General features: G+C 39.3%; 1 protein-coding gene across 6 annotated transcripts in view; it reads left to right on the top strand.

Moving 5' to 3' along the window:
* Positions 1 to 17,603, top strand: part of PSD3 (pleckstrin and Sec7 domain containing 3) — a 739,247-nt gene that overhangs the window by 114,210 nt on the left and 607,434 nt on the right. For 4 of the 6 annotated variants that reach the window (XM_049866067.1, XM_049866066.1, XM_049866069.1 and 1 more), the window contains one exon: positions 15,896 to 16,170. The exons of the other annotated variants lie outside the window; for them this stretch is intronic. The gene's annotated coding sequence lies outside the window, so the exon portion shown is untranslated. The remainder of the gene's footprint in view (positions 1 to 15,895; positions 16,171 to 17,603) is intronic. 6 annotated transcript variants of the gene reach the window in all.

Raw genomic sequence — 17,603 nt, 5'->3', positions numbered from 1 at the left:
GGAGAGGCTGATGGAAAGAGAAAAATATGTAATTCATACTTAGGTTGGAGACACTTGTAATCTCACTAGCCAGTACTACAAAACTTCATAATACTTTCAGGATCACAGAGTAATGAACATAATGGCAATTCTCATACTGCTAAATAGGAGAGAGGAAGAAAGATATATAGTAGATAAACGGATGCTGACATAATCCTTGCTAACATTGTATATAACATGTTAGAGTAGGGATCACAATTTTTCAGAAAGGTTTATTTTATACATGCATCTTAGGGCATATGTTTTGAACACAGATACACTTGATTTGCATACTGAACACATTAGAATAGTCTTAGTTTCTGCAAAGAAATACACTTTCTCCCATTTTTCTTGAACCGTGCGATTCAGCCTAGCTTTCATTTTCTAACTTTTATTAGAGACATTAATCTAAGAAATGTTTCATTTTCTTCATCACTGTGTTACAAGAAAAATTTGGGTACAATGCAAACAAGAAGCAGGCACAGTGATAAAGGACTACCTTCACCTGGTCTTCGGTCATGTCAGCCTGGGGGACAGTCCTGGTGATTGTATTCCCTGAGAATGTCAGACCAAGAAAAGCCAGAAATTTAGATTTTCACATAAAATCTCTTTTAAAAATATTGGCAAGTAAGTAAAAAATGTTAAAGCACTGTGTGAGCCAACAGTATATACAAGTATTGAACACATCTGTTGGCTTGGATAGGAGTTGGAGCTCCACTTCAGAGTTTACAAAGCTCTTGCAGTTACATTCTGTACTTCATGACAATCTGATGAGGTGCCTTCCTCATCAGTTTCCTTTTCTGATATGGTAGTGACCTCAGAGGGTTGAAAAGCTTGCCCAAATTCCATAAATCCAAGCCTTCTCAAGTCTAAGCCTCTGAATCCAAATCTTGTGCTCTTTCCTCTAGACCATATCATTGTTCTAAATGTTCAGAAGACTGAGCCACAGTTTTGATTCTGGTCTGCTTCTTCTCTTTCCTAGTTCCACAAGTGTTTTTGAGACATATATGGGGAAGGTATTATTATCCATTTATGGCCGATGAGGAAATTGAGGCTCAGAGACACTGAATGATTTGTTTGCTCAGAATCATATTGTTTATGAATGGAGACCAGTGCTAACAGTGTGGTACTCAATTTATTTCAATAATTGCATACATATCCTGTTTCAGCTTACGAGTTTTGGCCTAAGAGTACCAGTGACCCTGGCAGTCAACACTTCACTTTAACAGCCTTGTTTATAACTGCTGTGTGGGAGCCCAGTCTCCATAAAACCAAAACCAAACCCACTGCTGTCAAGTCGATTCCGACTCATAGCGACCCTATAGGACAGAATATAACTGCCCCATAGAGTTTCTAAGGAGCATCTGGTAGATTCAAACTGCCAACCTTTTGGTTAGCAGCCGTCGCACTTAACCACTCTCCATAAAAAAAAAAAAAAAATTTTTTTTTTTTATTTTTTAAATAGCATGTATTAAATTGTATTTGGAGTGCAGGTCTCTGATCCCTATTCTACAACACCCTGCTTTGGTGGTCATTCAGGCTCTGCCTAAGCCCTTGTAATGACAGGAACTGGTGATCTCATGAGTAGCCCATTCCATTTTTTAAAAATAACTCTAGTCATTTGGAAGTCCTTATATTAGTAAGAGTCTACCACCCTAAAATGTCTATCCATTGAATGTTATGTATATCTTGTCTTCTGAATCAACCCAGACTGAGGTCAATGTCTTACATATGGCAGCTCATGCACTGGTTGAAAATAGCTGTCACTATTCTCATGCTTAGGACAAACATTCCTAATGTCTTGAATCACGCCCTGTGTATCATGGTTTCTGGATCCCTTCCTGTTGTGGTAACTCTTTGATTTTGTCAAGATCCCTTTCAGCGTATGTTTCCAGAGCTCAATCCAATACTCAAGTTTGATCAGAATGGACCGTAAAATCTTTAATGCATTAATCACTGTGGTAAGGTTTAAACACTGTGCTAAACACTAGACTACAGTTTTTGGTCACAGAGAGTAGAATAGGCAAAGCTGATCTCTTTCTTCTCCAGCATAATGGAATTGTCCAAAGCCTCTGAAGAGCTTCAACATACAGTTAACCTAAGTCAGTGGTTCACCATTAAAGTGTTATTCATGGAACCTCAGGTCTTTCAGAGGCACCATACAGTCAAAACTATTTTCACAATGATACTAAGACATTTTTTGCCTTTTGTACTAATTGAGTAGGTATGGTGGAAGAATACAACCCTGACATACACCTTTCCTGACTTTAAACCAATCAATATCCTCTTGTTCTGTCCAAACAACTGCCTCTTGATTTATATAAAGGTTCCTCATGAGCATAATTAAGTGTTCTGGAATTCCCATTCTTCGCTATGTTATCCATATTTGTTATGATCCACACAGTCGAATGCCTTTGCATAGTCAATAAAACACGGGTAAACACCCTTCTGGTATTCTCTGCTTTCAGCCAGTAGGACTGAGTAGAACTATCCATAGGGTTTCCAAGGAGCGGCTGCTGGATTCGAACTGCCGACTTTTGGTTAGCAGCCAAGCTCTTAACCATTGGTAGCACAGTGGTTAAGAGCTACATCTGCTAACCAAAGGGTCAGCAGTTCGAGTCCACCAAACTGCCAGCACCTTGACATGAACAACACATAACGCCATATTCTGTTAGTGGTCATTGTATTCTTCATCGCCACGCACACTCTTACTTAAGAACATCCTTAACAAAACAGTCAAAATTACTAAATTTATTAAATCTAGTGTCTTGAATACACGTATTCTTAGTATCCTGTGAGCAAAACGAGAAGGACACAGCTCTTCCTCCGTGTCCTGAAGCATGACAGGTGACTCAAGGAAAGCACCTGTGATTATTTGAGTTGTGAGAGAAACAGGCCACTTTTTTCACCGAACACCATTTTTACTTGAAAAAATGACTCACATCCAAATTATGGTTATTTAGACACATATTTGGTATTTGGCAGATACTTCTTTGAAAATGAACAAATCAAAGCACTTAAAGGAAAAAATTGACTGTATTAGTTGCCAATTATAACACTTGGGTGAAAAAAAAAGAAAAATCCAAACCCATCGCCACTGAGTTGATTCCCACTCATAGCTATCCTATAGGACAGAGCCCTAGACACTGCCTTAGAGGGGTTTCAAGGAGCACCTGGTAGACTCGAACTGCTGACCCTTTGGTTAGCAGACGTAGCTCTTAACCACTGTGCTACCAATGGTTAAGAGCTTGGCTGCTAACCAAAAGTCGGCAGTTCGAATCCAGCAGCCGCTCCTTGGAAACCCTATGGATAGTTCTACTCAGTCCTACTGGCTGAAAGCAGAGAATACCAGAAGGGTGTTTACCCGTGTTTTATTGACTATGCAAAGGCATTCGACTGTGTGGATCATAACAAATATGGATAACATAGTGAAGAATGGGCATTCCAGAACACTTAATTATGCTCATGAGGAACCTTTACATAGATCAAGAGGCAGTTGTTTGGACAGAACAAGAGGATATTGATTGGTTTAAAGTCAGGAAAGGCGTGTGTCAGGGTTGTATTCTTTCACCATATCTACTCAATCTGTATGCTGAGCAAATAATACGAGAAGCTGGACTATACGGGGCATCAGGATTGGAGGAAGACTCATTAACAACCTGCATTATGCAGATGACACAACCTTGCTTGCTGAAAGTGAAGAGGACTTGAAGCACTTACTAATGAACATCAAAACCACAGCCTTCAGTATGGATTACACCTCAACATAAAGAAAACAAAAATCCTCACAACTGGACCAATGAGCAACATCATGATAAATGGAGAAAAGTTTAAAGTTGTCAAGGATTTCATTTTCCTTGGATCCCCAATCAACAGCCATGGAAGCAGCAGTCAAGAAATCAAAAGACGCATTGCATTGGGTAAATCTGCTGCAAAAGACCTCTTTAAAGTGTTGAAGAGCAAAGATGTCATCTTGAAGACTAAGGTGCATCTGACCCAAGCCATATGTATTTTCAGGCGCATTATATGCATGTGAAAGCTGGACAATGAATAAGGAAGACTGAAGAAGAATTGACACCTTTGAATTGTGGTGTTGGCGAAGAATACTGAATATACCATGGACTGCGAAAAGAATGAACAAATCTGTCTTAGAAGACAGCTAGAATGCTCCTTAGAAGCAGGGATGGCGAAACTGCGTCTTACATACTTTGGACATGTTGTCAGGAGGGATCAGTCCCTGGAGAAGAACATCATGCTTGGCAGAGTACAGGGTCAGTGGAAAAGAGGAAGACCCTCAATAAGGTGGATTGACACAGTGGCCGCAACAATGAGCTCAAGCATGACAATGATTGTAAGGATGGCTCAGGACCGGGCGGTGTTTTGTTCTGTTGTGCATAGGGTCGCTATGATTTGGAACTGACTTGACAGCACCTAATAACAACAACAACATCAGAAGAATATCCACAGTTAACTGAAAATGCTATTCATATGTGTATGAAACTGAATTTTCTTCATATATTTCAACCAAAACAATATATCAGATATGAGAACCCAGCTATTTTCTATTAAGCCAGACCCTAAAGAAATGTGCAAAAATGTAAAATAATGCAACTCTTCTCATGAAACACTTTTGTTCTAGAAAAGTTATTTTTTAATAAAATATGTTATTTATGTTAACATATAGTACGTTTTTTACTGTAGATTTTAAATGAATTAATAGATATTCTAAAACTGTCTCTGTTTTAATTTCTAATACAGCAGATGTCAATAGTTAAAATCTACATAAAAAATGTTCTTTGGAGTCCTTAATAAGTTTTAAGAGTGTAAAGGGTTCCTGACATCAAAACATTTGAGAACTGTTAATCTAAGTTAACTGAGTTTGGCAGGAAACGCAGGATATCAGAAATATCGATAGTGCTGTTGTCACTGGTACAAGTATATTTATTTTAATTCTAATTAGCAGGCATCTTTCACTGAAATGAAATTGTAGCTGCACTAAAATAACAATAGCTAAGACATATTGAATATTTACATGTGTCAGGCTTCATCTTTGGTGTGGAGGATACAGCAGCATGTAAACTGACTCAGTTCCTTGTTTGTGCAGCTTAGTCTAACAGGGAAGATAGACACTCCATGAGAATTCAGTTTGTGGGAGTATGAGCAACAGCCAGAGGGTTCAGGATACTAGAGAGTGTGATGGGTTCCTATCAGGTCTGGGGGTGTAAGGAAAGGCATCTTGGACAGTGTTTGTGGGCATAAGGAGAAGAGGATAGATACATGTAGCGGGATTTTGAGATATGATTTAGTGATTGATAAGATGTGGGCACCCAGGGAAAAAGAGGAAGGATTAAAAGATGACTCAACTTTGTGACTTAAACACTTTCATTCAGTCATCCAGTCAGCAAATATTTATTGAATACCTACTATGTGCCAAGCCCCATACTAGGTATTTAGGGTACAGCGCTGAGAAGAAAAAGCATTTTAGTGGGGTAGGATGTGGTATAGATAATCAAGAATAAGTCAAGTTGTCAATATCTCTCTCTCAAATGACAGTATGCAAAGCATGAACAGAGAATGATGTGATAGAGAAGATCACTATGAACTGGGCTAGGGGGCCTGTCTGAGGAGATGACATTTAAACTGAGTTCTGAAGAACAAGAGCAAGCCAATCATGCAAAAATAGGAGGGAAATAGCTGAACTTTAACAACATTATACTGAGTGAAAAAAGTCAGTCAGAAAGGGACAAATATTGCATGACTCCGCTTAAATGAAATATCTAGGATAGGCAGATGTGTAGAGACCAAGGTTTATTAGTGGTTACCAAGGGTGGATGGAAGGCCAGGGAAGAGGGGGACTGAATGTTTAAGAAACACTGAGCTTCTGTTACGGGTGATGGGAAAATTTGGAAATGGATAATAATAATGGTTGAACAACATGATAAAGGTACCGAATGTCACAGAATTTAAATTGCACATGTGAAGAACATTGAACAGGCAAACAGTTTGTTTATATCTGTATTTACCACAATAAAAAAGAAATAGGAGGAAGAGCGTTAAGGAAAAGAAAATAATTAGTGAAGTTCTCTAAGGCAGAAATGAGTGTTGTGAGAAGAGGAACAGATAGGATTGCCAGATTTAGCAAATAAGAATAGAGGACATCTAGTTAAATTTGAATATCAGATAAACAACTTTTTTTAAAACATATAAGTATGTCCTATGTGATATTTGGGACATACTTATACAAAAAAAGAAATTATCTAAAATTGAAATTTAACTGGGCAACTGTCAATGAGATGGATTGACAGAGTAGCTGCAGCAATGGGCTCAAATATAGCAACGATTGTGAGGATGATGCAGGACTGGGCAGTGTTCCATTCTGTTGCACTTAGAGTGGCTATGAGTTGGAACTGACTCGACGGCACCTAACAACATCTAAAATTCAAATTTAACCAGGTGTCCCCTGTGTCATTTAACAACCCTACGAACAGACAGAAGGCCACTGTGGCTTGATGTGGTGAATGAGGCCGAGAGTGGCTTGGGGTGAGGTTAAAGAGGAAGATATGGGCCAGATCATGAACAGCTTTTCAATCCAGAGGAAGGAATATCAATTTTGTGTGTAATGGGATGCCTCTGGAAAGAATTGTATTTTAAAATGTTCTTTCTGGCTTCTGCATGGAAAATGGATGGTTCCCGCAGTGGAATCCAGGAGACATTTACAAGCTTATTGTTTTAGCCCAGGTAAGAGATGACAACGCCTTGGACTGAGGTGGTGGCAGTGGAGGTGGAGTATAGTACACAGGTCTCCAAACTGGGGACCAGCACAGCAGAGTTTTGAGTTTGGATCGGGAGTGTAAATTGCCTAAAGGAGAAGAATCAAGTATCACATTCAAAGCTTTTGTCTACACAACTGCATGTCTAGTGGTACCATTTACTATGATGGTAAAGACTAAGTAGAAAAAGTCAAGAGTTATTTTTGTCCTTCTTAAGTCTGACATAACTAGTAAATATCCATGTGGAGAAGTCAATTTGACTGAGCTAAGGAATGTTTTTACCAGAACTATGGGCAAGGGAGCAGTTTGCATGGTGAAAGTTTATAAATTCAGTTTCAGCATGTTTGATTTTAGACGCCATTGGGATATCTGAATGGATGTGTTCAGTAGGCAAGATGGATGTCTAAGTCCGGAGGTCAGAAGAGAAAATCTAGCTTGGAGGTATTATTTGGAAGTTGCTGGCATATAAAACACAACTGAAGCTATGAGGTTTGATGAGATTGCCTCTTGAGGTTCATACACCATGTCACCATTTCTACTTTGTGTCACCAGGATGGCATGGAGTGGGGGGTGGAGGGGAAGCAGCCTTCCAAGCTTAAAAAAAAAGTTCTACTTGGTACCCCCCAGTTCATTTTGGGGAGTTGAGATTAGGGCAGAGAATATGGCCCTTGCACTCCTTCTAAGTGTATTCCTCCTCTCAACTTTCTATCTCTCTCCCAATCTGAGAGCGCTTTAACCAGTTAGAGGGATAGGAAGGGGCCTGTTCTACTTAATCACCATCTCCTTGCCCTCAGATTTTCCATACTTGCACTTAAAAATTTGTTCCTTTCTAACAACTACTCCTCTGAGTGCAAGTGTTAGTTGGTATCACATAACTCAAGTAAGTTTAGGAGAGGAGAACGGGACAAGTTACTTAAAATCCCAAAATATAATCTTACCATATGTATTTCTTAAACCTGTCAGACATCAGAGTAAAGCATCAGGAAAGGTGATGAGTGGAAAAACTTACATTGAGAGACCAGCCCTAAAGCCTTCCATAACCTCATGAGATGTCATAGGGGCTACTTGTTGCCTTGGGAGGGTTCCTGTTATGATCATGGTTATCACATCCCTGTTCTTGCTTCATTAGAGCACTTTCACTTTTTGTTTATTTTATATACTGAGGTTCTACAGAGATTTCATTTTTCAAAAGCAACCAAAGAAAAAATAGGTAAATTGGACACCATCAAAATTAAAAACATTTGTGCATCAAAAGACACCATCAAGAAAGTGGAAAGACAACCCACAGAATGGGAGAAAATATTTGCAAATCATATATCTAGAATCCAGAATATATAAAAAACTTATAACTGGAATAATTAAAAGACCAATAACCCAATTTTAAAAATGGATCCTCCAAAAAAAAATATGCAAATGTCCAAAAGCACACGAAAAGATTTTGAACATCATTAGTCATAAGAGAAATGCAAATCAAAATCACAGTGAGATATCACTTCATACCCGATAGGATGGCTTTACTAAAAAAGACAGTTAATAACAAGTGATATGGAGGGTGTTGAGAAATTGGAACATTCATACATCGCTGGTGGGCATGTAAAATGCTGCAGCTCCTGTGGAAAACTATTTGTCAGTCCCTCGATAAGATAAATGTAAAATTATCATATGACCCAGCAGTTTCATTCTTAGATATACATACCTGAGAGAACTGAAAACATGGTCACACAAAAATTTATACACAAATGTTTATGGCAGCATTATTCATAATGCCTCCAAAGTAGAAGCCACCCAGATGTTCATCAGCTGATGAATCAATAAACAAAATGTGGTATATCCATACAATGGAATAATATTCAGCCATAAAAAGAATAAAGCACTGATTTATGCTACAACATGGATGAACCTTGAGAACAATATGTTAAGTGAAAGAAGCCAGATATAAAGGCTACATGTTGTGTGATTGCATTCATATAAAATATCCAGAATAGGAAAATCCGTAGAGACAGATAGTATATTAGTGATTGCAAGGAGATGGAGGAAGGGGAGCCCTGGGAGTGACTGTTAACAGATACAGAGTTTCTTTTGGAGTGATACAAATGTTCTGGAATTGGATAATGGTGCTGGGGACACAACACTGTGACTATATTAAAAACTAGAGAAATGTACACTTTAAAACAGTGAATTTAATGTTATATAAATTATATCTCAATAAAAAAATTGTACAAAGAATCTGTTATGGATTGAATTATGTCCCCCCCCAAATTTAAGTGGAAGTCCTAAACTTTCCCTGTAAATATGACCCAGTTTGGAAACAGAGTTTTTCTTTTTTATGTTAATGAGGTCATACCAGAGTCCAGTGGGTCCCAAACCCAAGCACTTCTGAATGATGTCTTATAAAAAGAGCAGAGTAGACACAAAGACATACTAACAGGGGTAAAAAACCGTGCGAGAACCATCTATGAGCCAGGGAATGCCTAGGGATGCTGACAAAGAGATATCCTCCCCTAGAGCTGATGCCATGATTAAGACTTCTGGCTTCCAAAACTGCAAGACAATAAATTTCTGTTCTTTAAAGCAACTCATTTGTAGTAATTTTGTTATGGAAGCACTAGATAACTGAGACAAGGTCCTCAAGGAAATTGGTTGGAGCTTTGAATACAACTTTTTTATCCTGAAAATAACCAAACGGATAAAGGAGACTGCACTGTAGATTTCTATGAGGGAGAAATGCGTGGAGAATTCTTGTAGCCAGGTTGAATGAGTCCAGCTCCTGTATTCACCAGGCAAAGGCTGTTACACTCGATGTTTGGACAAGCAACTGTTCAAGATGAGTGAACACAATGCTTTTGGGGCCAGTTTAAGGGGTGCCTTTCTTTACCAATGACCTAACATCAAGAACCTTAGCCTGAGTTTGGGCAGAATTTTCATCTGTTCTTGTGAAATTCAGGCAGAAATGAAACTACCTGCTGGAAAAGGTGGAGGGGGGGAACCCACCACCATCACAAAGAATCCCTTGGGTCTCATACATCATAGGTAAATATTTTTGTATGGAGTATCTTTCTCTGTTTATCTGTGGAGGTGACTCAGAACAGAATTTACTTGAATTCATTCCCAAAAGATGACAACAAAGATAATGGAAATGAGTTTAATGGCCAAAAGGAAAAAAAAATTAAATATGAGCCAATTAAAAGATCTTTACCAAGAAACTAACTTTCTGAACCCTTTGTAAAACGCAGCTTGTATTACTTCAGATTGTGTGAGATGGCATATGTCTAGGGAAGAAATGACTGGTAGACCTTTTCCTGAAGTCGTTACCCAGATGTGCCGGGTGAAGAACCATAAGAGTTAGTGGAAGACAGGCTCTAGGTGGCAGCTCAAAGGGGAAAATGAGATAAACTGACTGTAACAGAGAGGAACTGTTAGAAAAGAACTGCAAGTATAGTTCTTAACATACCAAGCAATATTTGGTATAAGTGGTCTAAGGTGGTATAAGTGGAGCAGTAGCTTCAGGTATTGACTTTCTGGAGGAACCTGAGATTGCAGAGGGACCCTTGTGATGAGGTGAACTTGCCTGGATTTTCAAGTCAGGATTAAGATGATTCCATGCAAGTAGAAGGGGTCAGGGAAACCCAAATAGACTGGCGTGTAGAGATTCTATGTGGTGCACAGGTATGAAAGGTACATTATGGCTTGTGTATCGTGTAGACACCCTACGCTAGTATTCGGAGTTTCTAAACTAGAGCAGTGTACTCGAAAGCGCACAAATGGCAGTTTGACAGTATTTGAATATAATCACTTCGTATTCTAGACTATATATAGAATTACATATTTAACTCGCTCTCAGGGAGAGAGAAACGGTAACATGGGTTTTTTTTTTTTCATTGAGACAAAGTATGTGTTTATTGCTATACTTTTGATTAGTTTTCTCATCTTGGGCCATCATACAAAATGAAATTGAGGTCCAAAGGGCAGTAAGCACTAACAAATATGCAGCATCCATCTGGTGTGCTATATGAATAGTTACTAAGGAAACATTTCCAAGAAAGAAATCGTATATGCTCTTGCCAAAGCCAGATAATTAGAAGTGTTGTTAAAGAAACAGTGTAGGTTTTTCTTTAACTTCCTGATTAAGGCACATCGGATCTAATTATATATATATTCGGCGCTGAAATCTGGGAGCGAATTGTAATTACATAGATTTTAATTGACTTTATTTTTTAGAACAATTTTAAAATTACCAAAAATTGAGAAGAGTGTACAAAGGGCTCCCATATACCCTGCACCCAGTTTACCTATTACAAACATCTCGTATTAGTATGGTACTGTTGTTAAAATTAATGAACCAATATTCATCTGTGCACATCATGTCAAGAACACATACATGAAACATGACTTATGATGTTGATGCTGGCCTTGATCAGCTATCTGATATAGGGTTTGTCAAGTTTCTCCACTGTAAAGTGACTCTTTTTTCTCCCTTTACCATTCTCCACTCTTCTGGAAGGACATCACTGTGCACGATCCATGCTATGTCTAGGGAGTTACGCTCCCTCTCCTTGAGGATAGAGTGGCTATATAAATTACTTGGAATTCTTCTGCACGGGAGATTTATTTCTTACCCCCATTTACTAATTTGTTCATTATATCAGGATAGCATCATGGATATTCATTGTATACTTCGGCTTATATTCCAGTATTACTTTATTTTGTTACTTATATTGGTCCAGCTTTGACCGTTGGAAGTTCTTTTAGTTGGCTTCTGTGCTCCTTTGGCACATCCCCATCGGTGTGGGGTGCTTCTATTTTGTTGTTGTTTGTTTTGAGCACCTTCTGTATTGCCTATCCCATTCTTAGAATCAGCCATTTCCCCAAGTAACCCTGGTTTATTTTAGTAGAGAATGGTATTAGAAACCAAGAGCTGGGCACCAGATGTCTAATGGTATTTTTAGTTGTCAATTTCTACCAAATCCTTGAAGTCTTTAATTGAAAATATAGTAAAACCATAATTCTTAACAGAACAATCAAGCTTTCTCAAAAGATTAGAATGTTGCATAGCTTCTCAGAGTAATTTATAATTGTAACAAGATTACATCTTTACAGACTAGTCGCCTCTCAAGATTCCTGGGATTCTTTTTATAGTTATTCTAAAACTATTTCTACATATTCATTTTCCATTTTAATAAATTTAGAGATGACTAATTTAATTACTGTAATTAACTGATGGAGCCCTGCTGGTGTAGCATTTAAGTGTTCAACTACTAACCAAAAGGTTGGCAGTTCTAATCCATCAGCCCTTCCTTGAAATCCTACGGGGCAGCTCTACTCTGTCCTATAGGATCACTATGAGTTGGAATTGACTTGAGGGCAGTGGGATTCCCAAATAAAGAAGACTTGTCCATATCTTAAAGGAACAGCATATATTATTCCAGTATATCTGTATGAGTTTCTTCGGGTTGGCATAACAAATCACCATAAACTCTGTGGTTTAAAACAAGAGAAATAAATTGGTTTGCAGTTTTGTTCTTGTTATTGTTGTTAGGTGCCGTTGAGTTCGTTCCAACTCATAGTGACCCTATGCACAACAGAAGGAAACACTGCCCGGTCCTGCGCCATCCTTACAATCATTGTTAAGCTTGACCCCATTGTTGCAGCTGCTGTGTCAATCCACCTCATTGAGGGTCTTCCTCTTTTCCGCTGACCCTGTACTCTGCCAAGCATGATGTCCTTCTCCAGGGACTGATCCCTCCTGACAACATGTCCAAAGTATGTAAGACGCAGTCTCCCTTGCTTCTAAGGAGCACTCTGGTTGTACTTCTTCCAGGACAGATTTCTTGTGGCAGTCCATGGTATATTCAATATTCTTTGCCAACACCACAATTCAAAGGCGTCAATTCTTCTTTGGTCTTCCTTATTTACTGTCCAGCTTTCACATGCATATGATGCTTGGGTCAGGCGCACCTTAGTCTTCAAGGTGACATCTTTGCTCTTCAACACTTTAAAGAGGTCTTTTGCAGCAGATTTTCCCAATGCAATGTGTCTTTTGATTTCTTGACTGCTGCTTCCATGGCTATTGATTGGGGATCCAAGGAAAATGAAATCCTTGACAACATCAATCTTTTCTCCGTTTATCATGATGTTGCTCATTGGTCCAGTTGTGAGGATTTTTGTTTTCTTTATGTTGAGGTGCAATCCATACTGAAGGCTGTGGTCCTTGATGTTCATTAGTAAGTGCTTCAAGTCCTCTTCACTTTCAGCAAGCAACGTTGTGTCATCTGCGTAACGCAGGCTGTTAATGAGTCTTCCTCCAATCCTGATGGACCATTCTTCTTCATATAGTCCAGCTTCTCGGATTATTTGCTCAGCATACAGATTGAATAGGTATGGTGAAAGAATACAACCCTGGTGTACACCTTTCCTGACCTTAAACCAGTCAGTATCCCCTTGTTCTGTCCAAACAACTGCCTCTTGATCTATTTAAAGGTTCCTCATGAGCACAATTAAGTGTTCTGGAATTCCCATTCTTCACAATGTTATCCATAATTTGTTATGATCCACATAGTCAAATGCCTTTGCATAGTCAATAAAACACAGGTAAACATCCTTCTGGTATTCTCTGCTTTTAGCCAGGACCCATCTGACATCAGCAATGATATCCCTGTTTCCACGTCCTCTTCTGAAACCAGCCTGAATTTCTGGCAGCTTCCTGTCAATATACTGCTGCAGCCGTTTTTGAATGATTTTCAGCAAAATTTTGCTTGCGTGTGATATTAATGATATCGTTCTATAATTTCCACATTCGGTTGGATCACCTTCCTTGGGACTAGGCATAAATATGGATCTCTTCTAGTCACTTGGCCAGGAAGTTGTCTTCCATATTTCTTGGCATAGACGAGTGAGCACCTCCAGTGATGCATCTGTTTGTTGAAACATCTCAATTGATATTCCATCAATTCCTGGAGCCTTGTTTTTCACCAATGCCTTCAGAGCAGCTTGGACTTCTTCCTTCAGCACCATCAGTTCCTGATCATATGCCACCTCTTGAAATGGTTGAACATCGACTAATTCTTTTTTGTATAATTACTCTGTGTATTCCTTCCATCTTCTTTTGATGCTTCCTGAGTTGTTTAATATTTTCCCCATAGAATCCTTCACTATGCAACTTGAGGATTGAATTTTTTCTTCAATTCTATCAGCTTGAGAAACACCGAGCATGTTCTTCCCTTTTGGTTTTCCATTTCCAGCTCTTTGCACATGTCAGTATAATATAACCTGGGGGGCTCATTTTCCAGCACAATATCAGACGATGGTCTGCTGCTACTCATAGGGTTTTCACTGGCTAATACTTCTCAGGAGTAGACGCTGGGTCCTTCTTCCTGGCCTGTCTTAGTCTGGAAGCTCAGCTGAAACCTGTCCTCCATTGGTGACCCTGCTGGTATCTGAATACCGGTGGCATAGCTTCCAGCATCACAGCAACACGCAAGCCCCCATAGTTTGACAAACTGACAGACACGTGGGGGAAGTATTGCAGTTCTGGAAAGTCCAAATTCAGGCTGTCAGCAGAGCCATGCTCTCCCAAGAGGCTCTAGCAGAGAATCCTTTTTTGTTTCTTCCCCCTTCTGGCAGACTCAGGTGTTCTTTGGTTTGTGGCCAATTACTCCAGTTTCTGCCTATTGCAGCTGTCTTCTCTTGGTGTCTCTTCTCCCCTTCTTGTAAGGACACCAATCATAAAGAGATTAAATTCAAACCAAACCAGTTGCGTTCTAGTCGATTCTGACTCATCGTGACCCTATCTATAGGACAGAGAAGAATTGCCCCTTAGGGTTTCCAAGGCTGTAATCTTTATGGAAGCAAACTGCCACAGCTTTCTCCTGCGGAGCAGCTGGTGTATTTCAACTGCCAACTGTTTGGTTCATAGGACCCACCTAAATGACCTCATCTTAACTTCACTGATTATACCTGCTATGATCCTATTTCCAAATAAGGTCACATTCACAGGTACTGGGAATTAGAACCCCCTATCTTTTGGGGAGGAGCCCTGGTGTCTCTGATTAAGAGTTTGGCTGCTAACCAAAAGATAGGTAGTTCAAAGCCACCAGATTCTCCTTGGAAGCTCTTTGGGAGCAGTTCAACTCTGTTCTGTAGGGTTGCTATGAGTCGGAACCAACGTAACGGCACCTAACAACAACAAGAATCTTTTGGGGAAGGAGCCATGGTGGCGCAATGGTTAAGCATTCAACTGCTAACCAAAAGGTCAGCAGTTTAAACCCATGAGCTGCTACACAGTAGAAAAGACCTGGCTATCTGCTCCCATAAAGATTACAGCCTATGGGGCAGTTCTACTCTGTCATGTGGGATTGCTATGAATCAGAATTGACTTGATGCAATGTCTTTTGGGGGGACACAATTCAACCCATACCACATAAAAAAAAAAAATCATCCACTGAGTTCCCTTCAAGTTAAAGCAGGATTGTGAGAATAAGGAACTAAAGTACAGAAGGGCAAAGGAACTTTGGGCCACTGACCGAAGAGAATAACTAAGCTGGAGAGCTCAGTTACCGGCCTTGTCTTCTGAGCTGTAGCGTCCCCCAGGCAGGCTGAAATCTGTTATCTGAAATCTGAGGGGCCAGTTTCCTCTCAGAAATCCAAATGTTTTGGGCCTTGTGAAGGTAGTCTATTTTGAACATGATGAGACATACCCAGGGGATTCTGAGCAGTAGCTTATAGCCAAACACATCACTGTGTCTGCAGTGAAATGGACCTGCTCCCTTCTCTCCCACTAAACCCGCTACCCCTAACCCAAGTGAAACGTATCCTAAGTGGGACAAAGAAAGACTGAAAATAGCCTCATGTGCCCCCAAATGAATCCTGAAAAAGGTTTTTGTTTTCAGAGCTTCCTAGATTTTGGAATTGTGGATAAAGGAGTTTGAACCTGTAGTTAATTTTTTTAAGCTATGTTTTGTTGTGTGTGAGTGTGTGCACGCACGCGCATGTGCTGAAAATATGTATAACAAATCCTTTTTCAATTCAACAATTTTTATCGGTACAATTCAGTGACACTGAGTACATTAAATCGTATTGTAATTTAATTTGGCTATTCCTTCCTCTTCTAGTGCTGAGGGAAACATCCCTTCCTGAGCTGTCGGTGAAAAATCCTCTCCGATGCCTTGTTTGCCCTCTGTGTCCCTCTAAGCCTTCAAACAAGCAGCTTGAACAGGAGACAGCAGTGCTGAAAGAGAGGCCCTTCTCTCTGTGACCCTGGCTCTGACTGGTCAGTGTGCCCTCGGGAGAGGTGTGGATGTACAATACAAGAAAGAGCCTTGTTAGGAACACTCCCAAGAGAGGGATTTTGTAATTACTGGTGGATTTGGTGACTCCTGGTGAGCATGTGAGTATATAGACCATTATCCTGGGAAATGGTTCTCCCCATCATTCACCTTTACCTACATTATGCGTATCTGTCTACCTAATGCTAGATGATCTGATGAGAAAAAAAAAATTTGTTTCCTAGTAAATTTAAATGGATGTGGTAGCTCTGTCCTTTCTCCTCCTAACTTCTCTCTTCTCTCCCCCTGAACCCTCTGCCCTCAATCCAAGTTAAATTGGATTAAAGATATGAGTGAATTCTGAAAAGCTTTATTTTGGGTATTGAGATAACTAACACCTTGTCCAGAAGCAGAGCCAGTGCAATCAAAGTGAAGTGAAATCATTGTTTTGGCTGTGAACTACTGTTTAAGCTTGAACTGGCAGAGCTGTTGGTTTAGGAACTGAAAATGCTATTGTCTTGGTCCTCATACTCACTCAATGAAGAAAAGTGGTGACTGGTCCTTGGTTGGGAAAACTAATGGCTGTGTCAAAAAGGATTTATGGTAGCTGCGTAGGCTAGTACTACCCAATAGAAATATAATGTGAGCCAGCTTTGTCATTTAAATTTTTCTAATAGCTGCCTTTAGAACTTAAAAAAAAATGTGAAATTTAATAATATATGTTACTTAAACCACTATGTCTAGAACATTAATGTAATCAATATAAAAATATTAATAGGATATTTTATTTTTTCTTATAAATTTTTTGAAATTCAGTGTGTATTTTACACTTAGAGAGTATATCAATTTATACTAGCCACGATTTGAAGTGTTTAATAGCCACATATGGCTACTAGTTACCATATTGGACAGGGTAGGTACTGTGAAGGTTAGAAAGGAAGAGATGGCACCCAAATTCTCAGCAATTTGAGAAGATCCTGGAAAACAAACGGCTCCTACTTTGACTTTTCTTTCACATTAATTCTATGTATTATAAACATAAATAAAGACCATCAACTAGAGAATACAATTTTATTTCTAGTTTTCAGTAAACCAATGAAATACAGTGGATTTATGCTGACAATTGTATGTTATTCCTTAGCTAAGTGGAAGTAACAATTTGAATCCAAAATTAGAAGAAACAGTGCAATTGGAAAGGTTTTGACGATCTAACTTTTTGCAAAGACATTTGCAGACCCATAGATCTCAGTTGACATTGACTTTAACACTGAATTTCTGTTGATAACCAGTAAAACAGTGGCCGTTGGGTCAATCCCAACTCATGGTGACCCCAAGAGTGTCAGAGTAGAACTATGCTTTGTAGGATTTTCAGTGGCTGATATTTTGGAAATAGATCACCAGATCTTTCTTCCAAAGTGCCTCTGTGTGGACTGGAACCTCTGACCTTTGGGTTAGAAGCCAAGTGCATTAACCATTTCACCACCAAGGGACTCCTTTCTGTTGGTAGCAACTTAAATTTTTTAAAGAAATGCGTAGCATGTGAACATGGTTAGAT

The sequence above is a fragment of the Elephas maximus genome, chromosome 22, assembly GCF_024166365.1.
Source record: "Elephas maximus indicus isolate mEleMax1 chromosome 22, mEleMax1 primary haplotype, whole genome shotgun sequence".
In the NCBI taxonomy this organism is placed as follows: Eukaryota; Metazoa; Chordata; class Mammalia; order Proboscidea; family Elephantidae; genus Elephas; species Elephas maximus.
The sequence above is the reverse complement of the archived record's forward strand: the minus strand, read 5'-3'. Positions and strand labels throughout refer to the sequence as shown.